We start from the raw sequence: 13963 nt of genomic DNA, 5'->3' as shown, positions 1-13963 counted from the left end.
CTACACGGCCGGCGCGTCCACGATTCTTCCGCCGACCACCCGCCCGCCGCCTCGTAACGAGCCCCTCGCCCTCGCTGACGCCGTCGTTCCGCGCCCCGCGCCGCGTCAGATTCGCTCGTTCGCCCGCCGACAGCCGCCTGCCCGCCTGTTCGTGCTGTCACCATCGACCGATCGGTATCCTCCTCCTCCTCTTCCTCGCCTACGCCAAGCACTCCGACCGGAAGGGATATCCTCGCCTCTCCTTTCTGCTGACGGTCGGACCCGCTTAACCCGCCGCTCGATTGATTCTACACGGCCGGCGCGTCCACGATTCTTCCGCCGACCACCCGCCCGCCGCCTCGTAACGAGCCCCTCGCCCTCGCTGACGCCGTCGTTCCGCGCCCCGTGACGCGTCAGATTCGTTCGCTCGTTCGCCCGCCGACAGCCGCCTGCCCGCCTGTTCGTGCTGTCACCATCGACCGATCGGTATCCTCCTCCTCCTCTTCCTCGCCTACGCCAAGCACTCCGACCGGAAGGGATGTCCTCGCCTCTCCTTTCTGCTGACGGTCGGACCCGCTTAACCCGCCGCTCGATTGATTCTACACGGCCGGCGCGTCCACGATTCTTCCACCGACCACCCGCCCGCCGCCTCGTAACGAGCCCCTCGCCCTCGCTGACGCCGTCGTTCCGCGCCCCGCGCCGCGTCAGATTCGCCCGCCGACAGCCGCCTGCCCGCCTGTTCGTGCTGTCACCATCGACCGATCCGTATCCTCCTCCTCTTCCTCGCCTACGCCAAGCACTCCGACCGGAAGGGATGTCCTCGCCTCTCCTTTCTGCTGACGGTCGGACCCGCTTAACCCGCCGCTCGATTGATTCTACACGGCCGGCGCGTCCACGATTCTTCCGCCGACCACCCGCCCGCCGCCTCGTAACGAGCCCCTCGCCCTCGCTGACGCCGTCGTTCCGCGTCAGATTCGCTCGTTCGCCCGCCGACAGCCGCCTGCCCGCCTGTTCGTGCTGTCACCATCGACCGATCGGTATCCTCCTCCTCTTCCTCGCCTACGCCAAGCACTCCGACCGGAAGGGATGTCCTCGCCTCTCCTTTCTGCTGACGGTCGGACCCGCTTAACCCGCCGCTCGATTGATTCTACACGGCCGGCGCGTCCACGATTCTTCCGCCGACCACCCGCCCGCCGCCTCGTAACGAGCCCCTCGCCCTCGCTGACGCCGTCGTTCCGCGCCCCGCGCCGCGTCAGATTCGCTCGTTCGCCCGCCGACAGCCGCCTGCCCGCCTGTTCGTGCTGTCACCATCGACCGATCGGTATCCTCCTCCTCTTCCTCGCCTACGCCAAGCACTCCGACCGGAAGGGATGTCCTCGCCTCTCCTTTCTGCTGACGGTCGGACGCAGGCTGGGTGAAAACTGCGCGGTCGGCAGCTGCCAGAGAGAGAACGAGAAGGAAGCATAACGACAGCGGAAACGATTTGCGGGCTTCTTTCACCGCTGATGACGCCGCTTCTACTTGCTCGTTGCTCGGCTGAGGCTGAGGCTGAGGCTGCACTGTTAGAGGGCCGACGAGTGCGAGGGGGCCCGGCCGCGGCTTACGAAACCGGCTGGATGGCGCCGGAAAGGCGAGGAGGAGGCGACGACGACGGCGATGTTGGCCGGCCGACGCCAGGAAGGAAGACGAGAGAGATATTGATGTTCGTGGAGCCGCAAAGCGTGCAGCACCGTCGGCCTAGCGCACTGTATTCGGGCGGACGCAGGCCGGCCAACATCGCCGTCGTCGTCGTCTCTCTGGCAGCTGCCGACCGCGCAGTTTTCACCCAGCCTGCGTCCGCCCGAATACAGTGCGCTAGGCCGACGGTGCTGCACGCTTTGCGGCTCCACGAACATCAATATCTCTCTCGTCTTCCTTCCTGGCGTCGGCCGGCCAACATCGCCGTCGTCGTCGCCTCCTCCTCGCCTTTCCGGCGCCATCCAGCCGGTTTCGTAAGCCGCGGCCGGGCCCCCTCGCACTCGTCGGCCCTCTAAGAGTGCAGCCTCAGCCGAGCAACGAGCAACGAGCAAGTAGAAGCGGCGTCATCAGCGGTGAACGAAGCCCGCAAATCGTTTCCGCTGTCGTTATGCTTCCTTCTCGTTCTCTCTCTGGCAGCTGCCGACCGCGCAGTTTTTACCCACCCTGCGTCCGCCCGAATACAGTGCGCTAGGCCGACGGTGCTGCACGCTTTGCGACTCCACGAACATCAATATCTCTCTCGTCTTCCTTCCTGGCGTCGGCCGGCCAACATCGCCGTCGTCGTCGCCTCCTCCTCGCCTTTCCGGCGCCATCCAGCCGGTTTCGTAAGCCGCGGCCGGGCCCCCTCGCACTCGTCGGCCCTCTAACAGTGCAGCCTCAGCCTCAGCCGAGCAACGAGCAAGTAGAAGCGGCGTCATCAGCGGTGGACGAAGCCCGCAAATCGTTTCCGCTGTCGTTATGCTTCCTTCTCGTTCTCTCTCTGGCAGCTGCCGACCGCGCAGTTTTCACCCAGCCTGCGTCCGCCCGAATACAGTGCGCTAGGCCGACGGTGCTGCACGCTTTGCGGCTCCACGAACCTCAATATCTCTCTCGCCTCCTCCTCGCCTTTCCGGCGCCATCCAGCCGGTTTCGTAAGCCGCGGCCGGGCCCCCTCGCAATCGTCGGCCCTCTAACAGTGCAGCCTCAGCCTCAGCCGAGCAACGAGCAAGTAGAAGCGGCGTCATCAGCGGTGAACGAAGCACGCAAATCGTTTCCGCTGTCGTTATGCTTCCTTCTCGTTCTCTCTCTGGCAGCTGCCGACCGCGCAGTTTTCACCCAGCCTGCGTCCGCCCGAATACAGTGCGCTAGGCCGACGGTGCTGCACGCTTTGCGGCTCCACGAACATCAATATCTCTCTCGTCTTCCTTCCTGGCGTCGGCCGGCCAATATCGCCGTCGTCGTCGCCTCCTCCTCGCCTTTCCGGCGCCATCCAGCCGGTTTCGTAAGCCGCGGCCGGGCCCCCTCGCAATCGTCGGCCCTCTAACAGTGCAGCCTCAGCCTCAGCCGAACAACGAGCAAGTAGAAGCGGCGTCATCAGCGGTGAACGAAGCACGCAAATCGTTTCCGCTGTCGTTATGCTTCCTTCTCGTTCTCTCTCTGGCAGCTGCCGACCGCGCAGTTTTCACCCAGCCTGCGTCCGCCCGAATACAGTGCGCTAGGCCGACGGTGCTGCACGCTTTGCGGCTCCACGAACATCAATATCTCTCTCGTCTTCCTTCCTGGCGTCGGCCGGCCAACATCGCCGTCGTCGTCGCCTCCTCCTCGCCTTTCCGACGCCATCCAGCCGGTTTCGTAAGCCGCGGCCGGGCCCCCTCGCAATCGTCGGCCCTCTAACAGTGCAGCCTCAGCCTCAGCCGAGCAACGAGCAAGTAGAAGCGGCGTCATCAGCGGTGAACGAAGCACGCAAATCGTTTCCGCTGTCGTTATGCTTCCTTCTCGTTCTCTCTCTGGCAGCTGCCGACCGCGCAGTTTTCACCCAGCCTGCGTCCGCCCGAATACAGTGCGCTAGGCCGACGGTGCTGCACGCTTTGCGGCTCCACGAACATCAATATCTCTCTCGTCTTCCTTCCTGGCGTCGGCCGGCCAACATCGCCGTCGTCGTCGCCTCCTCCTCGCCTTTCCGGCGCCATCCAGCCGGTTTCGTAAGCCGCGGCCGGGCCCCCTCGCACTCGTCGGCCCTCTAAGAGTGCAGCCTCAGCCGAGCAACGAGCAAGTAGAAGCGGCGTCATCAGCGGTGGACGAAGCCCGCAAATCGTTTCCGCTGACGTTATGCTTCCTTCTCGTTCTCTCTCTGGCAGCTGCCGACCGCGCAGTTTTCACCCAGCCTGCGTCCGCCCGAATACAGTGCGCTAGGCCGACGGTGCTGCACGCTTTGCGGCTCCACGAACCTCAATATCTCTCTCGCCTCCTCCTCGCCTTTCCGGCGCCATCCAGCCGGTTTCGTAAGCCGCGGCCGGGCCCCCTCGCAATCGTCGGCCCTCTAACAGTGCAGCCTCAGCCTCAGCCGAGCAACGAGCAAGTAGAAGCGGCGTCATCAGCGGTGAACGAAGCCCGCAAATCGTTTCCGCTGTCGTTATGCTTCCTTCTCGTTCTCTCTCTGGCAGCTGCCGACCGCGCAGTTTTCACCCAGCCTGCGTCCGCCCGAATACAGTGCGCTAGGCCGACGGTGCTGCACGCTTTGCGGCTCCACGAACCTCAATATCTCTCTCGCCTCCTCCTCGCCTTTCCGGCGCCATCCAGCCGGTTTCGTAAGCCGCGGCCGGGCCCCCTCGCAATCGTCGGCCCTCTAACAGTGCATCCTCAGCCTCAGCCGAGCAACGAGCAAGTAGAAGCGGCGTCATCAGCGGTGAACGAAGCCCGCAAATCGTTTCCGCTGTCGTTATGCTTCCTTCTCGTTCTCTCTCTGGCAGCTGCCGACCGCGCAGTTTTCACCCAGCCTGCGTCCGCCCGAATACAGTGCACTAGGCCGACGGTGCTGCACGCTTTGCGGCTCCACGAACATCAATATCTCTCTCGTCTTCCTTCCTGGCGTCGGCCGGCCAACATCGCCGTCGTCGCCTCCTCCTCGCCTTTCCGGCGCCATCCAGCCGGTTTCGTAAGCCGCGGCCGGGCCCCCTCGCACTCGTCGAGAGAACTCTTCCCGGGGCTCCCGGCAACGTCTCCGGGCTCGCTTGCGTTGCCGCTGCTTCGCCCGACCGCCGGCTTCGACGACAAACGCGCTGCTAGGAGCGGCGCGCCGCGTTCCCACCGCCGGACGAGCACTCTCCGAGTTCGGGTTCGGGAATATTAACCCGATTCCCTTTCGATGCGAGGCCGGCCGCATCTGCTGCTGCTATTATATTTGCTACAACCGCTTTCGTGACGGATCCGGCGCCTTTCGTGGAAGCTTTCGCCCGCTTCTTAGGACCGACTGACCCGGGCTCGACCGCCGTTGGCACGGAACCCTTCTCCACTTCGGTCTTCGAAGGTCTCGTTCGAATATTTGCTACTACCACCGAGATCTGCACCCGCGGTCGGCTTCACCCGGGCTCGCGACCGCGGCTTCCATGCACGCCGCGGCGCCCTCCTACTCGACCGGGCATCGGAAAGTCGCCTCGCCGGCGATCGCGCAACCTGTCGCCCGGCCGGTCCGGCATCGGTCGCTCGCTCCAGCGCCATCCATTTTCGGGGCCGGTCGATTCGGCAGGTAAGTTGTTACACACTCCTGAGCGGATTCCGACTTCCGTGGCCACCGTCCTGCTGTCTATATCGACCGACACCCTTTCGGGGATCTAATGGGCGAAGCGTAGGGCACCTTAGCCGGACGTTCGGTTCATCCCACATCACCAGTTCTGCTTACCAAAAGTGGCCCACTTGGCACCGTGCATTCGTCGCAAGAAACGCGCAAAATAATTATCATTATTCCCAACGATTCGTAAACGGCCGCCTCCGTTCGGGAGAGGAGTAGCGGCCCGTTTCGCCCGTTCCGAGTTCGAGAGTAGATCGAGGCCGTCAACGTCCCCGGGGCCTCCAGTCGTTCGCTTTACCGGACGGAATTGCGTGTCGTTCTCCTGCTGGCGCCAGCTATCCTGAGGGAAACTTCGGAGGGAACCAGCTACTAGACGGCTCGATTGGTCTTTCGCCCCTACACCCGGTTCCGACGATCGATTTGCACGTCAGAGGCGCTTCGGACTTCCACCAGAGTTTCCTCTGGCTTCGTCCCGACCGGGCGTGGATCGCCATCTTTCGGGTCCCCGGCCGCCTGCTACACCTGAGTCGGAGCGGGAATGCGCGCTTTCGAGCGCGAACGCGCGGGCCCGACCCGGGAACGATGCTTCGAAACGCCGCGTGTTACAAAAAAAGAAGCGAGCCGCCGCCACCACCACCGCTGATGCTGCAGCAACCGACGAGATTAGACGACGGCGGCAGCAACTGCGGCGGCTGCTGCGACAGCGGCCCAACTCCCACCGAGCGGCGACGTGTCACGTTCTCGCTTTCGCTCTGCCGTCGGAGTTCGCAAAGTGAAAGGCTCCAACGACTCGCAGTCGACTGGGACTCCTCGGTCCGTGTTTCAAGACGGGTCGGGTAGGTTGCCGATGCTCGTCGCTGACCGGCAGCAGCGGGCGGCTTTTCGGGCGATCCCGCCGACTCCTCCAACAACCACCGCTCCTGCTGCTGTAGCACCACGCGCAAAGACGAGGAGCAAGTAGAAGAAGTAGTAGAAGAAGAAGGAGCAGGCGGGCGGCCGCGTCGCTTTCGCGACTCGCTGCGTCTTGAGTGCTGAGGGCGAGGTGCGTTAGCCCGTCTCCGTCGGTTAGCCGTGCCTGCGCTTTCGTGGAGCGACGGGCCCGGTCGAGAGTAGCGCGTGGATCCCGACGCCGGTCGGTCCCCGCGTGAACGGGTTCCGGACGCCGAGGCGCTCGTCTGCGACCTGCGGACGCCGCGCGCCTACCGGCCCGACGGGAACGGGTCGCGACGACGGATCGGAGGGGAAGTGCGTCCGATGCCGGCGCCACGGAAATCGAGCGCCGACGAGGCGGCAGACGACCGCCCGCGGAAACGAGCGGCCGCCACCGACGCGTTCGTCGGCGACGACGGCGCCTTAGGAGGCGGGGGTGAAAGTGGCAGCGGACTGAGTCCCCTCGCGATCGCGGTGAGCGGTCCTACCCGTTTACCCCTGGGCGGTTTCACGGTCTCTTGAACTCTCTCTCCAAAGTTCTTTTCAACTTTCCCTCGCGGTACTTGTCGGCTATCGGACTCGTCCCCGTATTTAGCCTTGGATGGAGCTTACCACCCGCTTTGGGCTGCGTTCCCAAGCAACCCGACTCTCGGGCCGAAAAGAAACACCGCCGATCGCCGCCGGCTCCGAATGGGCCTGGCACCCGCTCTGGGCAGCCCCGATCGAGGGGACTCCGAACCTAGCCGGGCGAAACGATCGACCGTGTACGACCCTTGCGCCACAGCTCTCGACGACCGGCGCGGCCGACGAGATTCGGCGTTGGGCTTCTCCCGGTTCACTCGCCGTTACTTAGGGAATCCCGGTTGGTTTCTTTTCCTCCGCTTAGCGATATGTCCGACCGCGCAGTTTTCACCCAGCCTGCGTCCGCCCGAATACAGTGCGCTAGGCCGACGGTGCTGCACGCTTTGCGGCTCCACGAACATCAATATCTCTCTCGTCTTCCTTCCTGGCGTCGGCCGGCCAACATCGCCGTCGTCGTCGCCTCCTCGCCTTTCCGGCGCCATCCAGCCGGTTTCGTAAGCCGCGGCCGGGACCCTCGCACTCGTCGGCCCTCTAACAGTGCAGCCTCAGCCTCAGCCGAGCAACGAGCAAGTAGAAGCGGCGTCATCAGCGGTGAACGAAGCCCGCAAATCGTTTCCGCTGTCGTTATGCTTCCTTCTCGTTCTCTCTCTGGCAGCTGCCGACCGCGCAGTTTTCACCCAGCCTGCGTCCGCCCGAATACAGTGCGCTAGGCCGACGGTGCTGCACGCTTTGCGGCTCCACGAACATCAATATCTCTCTCGTCTTCCTTCCTGGCGTCGGCCGGCCAACATCGCCGTCGTCGTCGTCGCCTCCTCCTCGCCTTTCCGGCGCCATCCAGCCGGTTTCGTAAGCCGCGGCCGGGCCCCCTCGCAATCGTCGGCCCTCTAACAGTGCAGCCTCAGCCTCAGCCGAGCAACGAGCAAGTAGAAGCGGCGGCGTCATCAGCGGTGAACGAAGCCCGCAAATCGTTTCCGCTGTCGTTATGCTTCCTTCTCGTTCTCTCTCTGGCAGCTGCCGACCGCGCAGTTTTCACCCAGCCTGCGTCCGCCCGAATACAGTGCGCTAGGCCGACGGTGCTGCACGCTTTGCGGCTCCACGAACATCAATATCTCTCTCGTCTTCCTTCCTGGCGTCGGCCGGCCAACATCGCCGTCGTCGTCGCCTCCTCCTCGCCTTTCCGGCGCCATCCAGCCGGTTTCGTAAGCCGCGGCCGGGCCCCCTCGCACTCGTCGGCCCTCTAAGAGTGCAGCCTCAGCCGAGCAACGAGCAACGAGCAAGTAGAAGCGGCGTCATCAGCGGTGAACGAAGCCCGCAAATCGTTTCCGCTGTCGTTATGCTTCCTTCTCGGAAACGATTTGCGGGCTTCGTTCACCGCTGATGACGCCGCTTCTACTTGCTCGTTGCTCGGCTGAGGCTGAGGCTGCACTGTTAGAGGGCCGACGAGTGCGAGGGGGCCCGGCCGCGGCTTACGAAACCGGCTGGATGGCGCCGGAAAGGCGAGGAGGAGGCGACGACGACGGCGATGTTGGCCGGCCGACGCCAGGAAGGAAGACGAGAGAGATATTGATGTTCGTGGAGCCGCAAAGCGTGCAGCACCGTCGGCCTAGCGCACTGTATTCGGGCGGACGCAGGCTGGGTGAAAACTGCGCGGTCGGCAGCTGCCAGAGAGAGAACGAGAAGGAAGCATAACGACAGCGGAAACGATTTGCGGGCTTCGTTCACCGCAGATGACGCCGCTTCTACTTGCTCGTTGCTCGTTGCTCGGCTGAGGCTGCACTGTTAGAGGGCCGACGAGTGCGAGGGGGCCCGGCCGCGGCTTACGAAACCGGCTGGATGGCGCCGGAAAGGCGAGGAGGAGGCGACGACGACGGCGATGTTGGCCGGCCGACGCCAGGAAGGAAGACGAGAGAGATATTGATGTTCGTGGAGCCGCAAAGCGTGCAGCACCGTCGGCCTAGCGCACTGTATTCGGGCGGACGCAGGCTGGGTGAAAACTGCGCGGTCGGCAGCTGCCAGAGAGAGAACGAGAAGGAAGCATAACGACAGCGGAAACGATTTGCTGGCTTCGTTCACCGCTGATGACGCCGCTTCTACTTGCTCGTTGCTCGTTGCTCGGCTGAGGCTGCACTCTTAGAGGGCCGACGAGTGCGAGGGGGCCCGGCCGCGGCTTACGAAACCGGCTGGATGGCGCCGGAAAGGCGAGGAGGAGGCGACGACGACGGCGATGTTGGCCGGCCGACGTCAGGAAGGAAGACGAGAGAGATATTGATGTTCGTGGAGCCGCAAAGCGTGCAGCACCGTCGGCCTAGCGCACTGTATTCGAGCGGACGCAGGCTGGGTGAAAACTGCGCGGTCGGCAGCTGCCAGAGAGAGAACGAGAAGGAAGCATAACGACAGCGGAAACGATTTGCGGGCTTCGTTCACCGCTGATGACGCCGCCGCTTCTACTTGCTCGTTGCTCGGCTGAGGCTGAGGCTGCACTGTTAGAGGGCCGACGAGTGCGAGGGGGCCCGGCCGCGGCTTACGAAACCGGCTGGATGGCGCCGGAAAGGCGAGGAGGAGGCGACGACGACGGCGATGTTGGCCGGCCGACGCCAGGAAGGAAGACGAGAGAGATATTGATGTTCGTGGAGCCGCAAAGCGTGCAGCACCGTCGGCCTAGCGCACTGTATTCGGGCGGACGCAGGCTGGGTGAAAACTGCGCGGTCGGCAGCTGCCAGAGAGAGAACGAGAAGGAAGCATAACGACAGCGGAAACGATTTGCGGGCTTCGTTCACCGCTGATGACGCCGCTTCTACTTGCTCGTTGCTCGGCTGAGGCTGAGGCTGCACTGTTAGAGGGCCGACGATTGCGAGGGGGCCCGGCCGCGGCTTACGAAACCGGCTGGATGGCGCCGGAAAGGCGAGGAGGAGGCGACGACGACGGCGATGTTGGCCGGCCGACGCCAGGAAGGAAGACGAGAGAGATATTGATGTTCGTGGAGCCGCAAAGCGTGCAGCACCGTCGGCCTAGCGCACTGTATTCGGGCGGACGCAGGCTGGGTGAAAACTGCGCGGTCGGCAGCTGCCAGAGAGAGAACGAGAAGGAAGCATAACGACAGCGGAAACGATTTGCGGGCTTCGTTCACCGCTGATGACGCCGCTTCTACTTGCTCGTTGCTCGGCTGAGGCTGAGGCTGAGGCTGCACTGTTAGAGGGCCGACGAGTGCGAGGGGGCCCGGCCGCGGCTTACGAAACCGGCTGGATGGCGCCGGAAAGGCGAGGAGGAGGCGACGACGACGGCGATGTTGGCCGGCCGACGCCAGGAAGGAAGACGAGAGAGATATTGATGTTCGTGGAGCCGCAAAGCGTGCAGCACCGTCGGCCTAGCGCACTGTATTCGGGCGGACGCAGGCTGGGTGAAAACTGCGCGGTCGGCAGCTGCCAGAGAGAGAACGAGAAGGAAGCATAACGACAGCGGAAACGATTTGCGTGCTTCGTTCACCGCTGATGACGCCGCTTCTACTTGCTCGTTGCTCGGCTGAGGCTGAGGCTGCACTGTTAGAGGGCCGACGATTGCGAGGGGGCCCGGCCGCGGCTTACGAAACCGGCTGGATGGCGCCGGAAAGGCGAGGAGGAGGCGAGAGAGATATTGAGGTTCGTGGAGCCGCAAAGCGTGCAGCACCGTCGGCCTAGCGCACTGTATTCGGGCGGACGCAGGCTGGGTGAAAACTGCGCGGTCGGCAGCTGCCAGAGAGAGAACGAGAAGGAAGCATAACGACAGCGGAAACGATTTGCGGGCTTCGTCCACCGCTGATGACGCCGCTTCTACTTGCTCGTTGCTCGGCTGAGGCTGAGGCTGCACTGTTAGAGGGCCGACGAGTGCGAGGGGGCCCGGCCGCGACTTACGAAACCGGCTGGCTGGCGCCAGAAAGGCGAGGAGGAGACGGAGGAGCGGAGCAGGACTGCTGCTGCTGCGGTAATGATCCTTCCGCAGGTTCACCTACGGAAACCTTGTTACGATGTTTACTTCCTCTAAGCGATCGGGTTCGGTCGTCTTCTCCGGGCCATCAGAGAACGCGCCGGCGACGGCGCGGAACGCCGCCGCGCGTAAGCGAAGTCGTCGGTAGTAGCGACGGGCGGTGTGTACAAAGGGCAGGGACGTGATCGACGCGGGCTGATGACCCGCGCCTACCGGGAATTCCTCGTTCACGGGGTTGGTTCCAGGCCCCAATCCCTATCACGGGAGGTGGTTCAGAGGTTTCCCGACCCTCTCGGGCCGGGGGAGACGCGCCCGCTGATACCTCCAGTGTAGCGCGCGTGCGGCCCCGGACATCTAAGGGCATCACAGACCTGTTATCGCTCCGCCTCGTGCGGCTTTCTGCCGCCCGTCCCTCTAAGAAGCGCTGCGTTCGCCAACCGACTGGCCCGGGCGCGACGGCGTGCCGCCGCCGGGCTCGCGCGGGCCGAGCCGACCGGGTCACCGCCGCCGCTCCGCAACCGACGCCGCAACCACGCCGCGTGCGAACCGCCATCCCAGACCAACCCGCACACCAACCCGCGAGGAGCGGAGCACGAAAGGCTGCTAAGAAGGCAGTTGCCGGACGCGGCCGCAGCGCCGGACGCGAAGGACAGCGGCGGCAACGGCAAGCCCGGGCCGCGCGCGGAGCTACCGACGATGGCTTCGGCGCCGCCTCGCTACCGGAAAAGCACTAATCGACGCGCTAGTTAGCAGGCCGGAGTCTCGTTCGTTATCGGAATCAACCAGACGGATCGCTCCACCAACTAAGAACGGCCATGCACCACCACCCACCGAATCGAGAAAGAGCTATCGATCTGTCAATCCTACCGGTGTCCGGACCGGGTGAGTTTTCCCGTGTTGAGTCAAATTAAGCCGCAGGCTCCACTCCTGGTGGTGCCCTTCCGTCAATTCCTTTAAGTTTCTGTTTTGCAACCATACTCCCCCCGCAACCGACTATGGTTTCCCGCGCAGGCTCCCCGCCGGGTCATCGAAGCGAACGCCGGCGGAGCGCCAGTCGGCATCGTTTACGGTCGGAACTACGACGGTATCTGATCGTCTTCGAACCTCCGACTTTCGCTCTTGATCGAGGAAAACGTGCTTGCCACACGCCGTCGCTGCAGTGCGTCTTGCGACGATCCAAGAATTTCACCTCTAACGTCGCAATACGAGTGGCCCCGATCGCTCCCTTCGATCATTGCCTCGTCGTGAACGGAGACCGACGGATGACGCGCGGACGAGGCCATTTTCCATCATTCCATGCTTTTCGTATGCAAGCCGGCGGGGCTCGCTCTGAGCACTCTAATTTTTTCACAGTGAACGTACCGGCCGCCTCGGACACTCGGCGAAGAGCACCCTCGGAGGAACCGTGCGGGCCGAAACGACCGGGAGGTGGACGCGCTACCGAAACGCGTGCGAGCGGCGATGCCCCGGGCGACGCTCGACCCCCGTTTGTTTCCCCCGAACACCGCGTACCGCCGCAAGCGACGGAGGAGACGGCGGCGGCGGCAGCAGCGACGACGGCGGCGAGGCCGAACGATCGCGTGCCGATGCCGACCGACCGACCGACCGAGAGGACGGAAGCGGAAGCTACGGAGGCGGGTGACGGGCTACCGGAGAGACCGTCGCAGCGACGATGCGCGCAGAGCTCCGCGGCCCGACCGCGCACGCACCGGCGAATAGGGCCGGGAGTGCGAACGGACGACCGAAGCGGACGCGCGCGAGGCACGCCCGCGACGGCGCCGTCGCCCCGAACGTGCTGGGGCACGTTTTCGAGACCCGAATTCCGACTACGAGCTTTTCAAACGCAACAATTTTAATATACGCTACCGGAGCTGGAATTACCGCGGCTGCTGGCACCAGACTTGCCCTCCGGTCGATCCTCGTTAACGGATTTGAAGTGTACTCATTCCGATCGCGGGGCCTCGACAGAGTCCCGCGTCGTTATTTTTCGTCACTACCTCCCCGTGCCGGGAGTGGGTAATTTGCGCGCCTGCTGCCTTCCTTGGATGTGGTAGCCGTTTCGCATGCTCCCTCTCCGGAATCGAACCCTGATTCCCCGTTACCCGTTGCCACCACGGTCGGCACTTACCGGGCCGTCGACAGTTGATAGGGCGGACTCGCGGGGGACCCGTCGCGCGAAGGCTAGTCGATACTAGCCCGTGCGATCGTACTGACAGTTATCCAGAGTCACCAAAATCGAAGGGGCGCGAAGCCGACGCACGCCTAGACCCGCGCGCGTGCGAAGCACGGCGACGGCCCGTACGCGTCGGTCTCAGTCTAATATTTGCGCCGCGACCAATGCGGAAGGCCGACCGTATCGTCGCGACCGGCGGCGGCGGGAACTGGCGAGCAGTCCCGGAACCAACCCGGCCGAGCGGGCGCCGGCGACGACCGGCAGCGGCTGGGACGACGCCGAGCACGCGGAGGCGCTGCGGCGACGAAGACCGCTGCTGCTGCCGGAAGCCGTTTTTCGGCCCTACGCCCGGGTGCGACCTGCGATCGCGGCTTCGGTTGCATGTATTAGCTCTAGAATTGCCACAGTTATCCACTCTCCTCGCGGTGAGGAATACGGTCCCGAGGATTAGGTCCGGTTCCTGAGCCATTCGCGGTTTCACCATTCGTTTACGGCATGAACTTACACTTGCATGGCTTAAGCTTTGAGACAAGCATATGACTACTGGCAGGATCAACCAGGTATCGTCGTCGTCGTCGTCGTCGCTGTAGTAGCGTCACCGTCGCGTCGGTCGGCTGAGAGCGGAAGTCGAGGCGGATGTCGAGGCGGAAGTCCCGCTGCTGCCATCGCCGCCGCCGCCGCGCGGAGAGCAAACGAAAGCGAAGAGGAGGAGGAGGAGGAGGAGGAGGAGGAGAATCCTGAAAAATCGCGGCCGCCGCTGCTGCGGTAGCCGTTCGTTCGTACGTACGTTACGCGTCCTAATCCGCCGCTCTGCTGTAGCAGCGGAAAAGCGCGCCAGACGGAAGAAAAAGAGTTCGCCGAGTAGAAACGGTTTGCGATCCGACTGCCGCACACCGGGCCGCTGCGGTAGGACGGGCGCCGGTGCGGGTTGAAGAAGCGAGGCGGTTTCTGGCTGCTGCTGCCGCCGCCGCCGCCGCCGCCGCGCGAGAAAGGACGACGAGCGGGGAAGCGAGCGAGCCGAAACGATTGCGACAGCACGGGCTGCGGTCAACGAG

General features: G+C 64.0%; 2 pseudogenes; both read right to left on the bottom strand.

The window, feature by feature from the left end:
- Positions 1-4484: 4484 nt before the first annotated feature.
- LOC149131000 (large subunit ribosomal RNA) lies at positions 4485-7083 on the bottom strand (annotated as a pseudogene).
- Positions 7084-10733: 3650 nt separating this feature from the next.
- On the bottom strand, positions 10734-13471 carry LOC149130999 (small subunit ribosomal RNA; annotated as a pseudogene).
- Between the last annotated feature and the right edge of the window lie 492 nt (positions 13472-13963).

The sequence above is a fragment of the Octopus bimaculoides genome, chromosome 26 (genome assembly GCF_046866305.1).
Source record: "Octopus bimaculoides isolate indiv1 chromosome 26, ASM4686630v1, whole genome shotgun sequence".
Classification (NCBI taxonomy): domain Eukaryota; kingdom Metazoa; phylum Mollusca; class Cephalopoda; order Octopoda; family Octopodidae; genus Octopus; species Octopus bimaculoides.
Note: the sequence above shows the minus strand (reverse complement) of the source record. Positions and strands in the feature narration are given on the sequence as shown.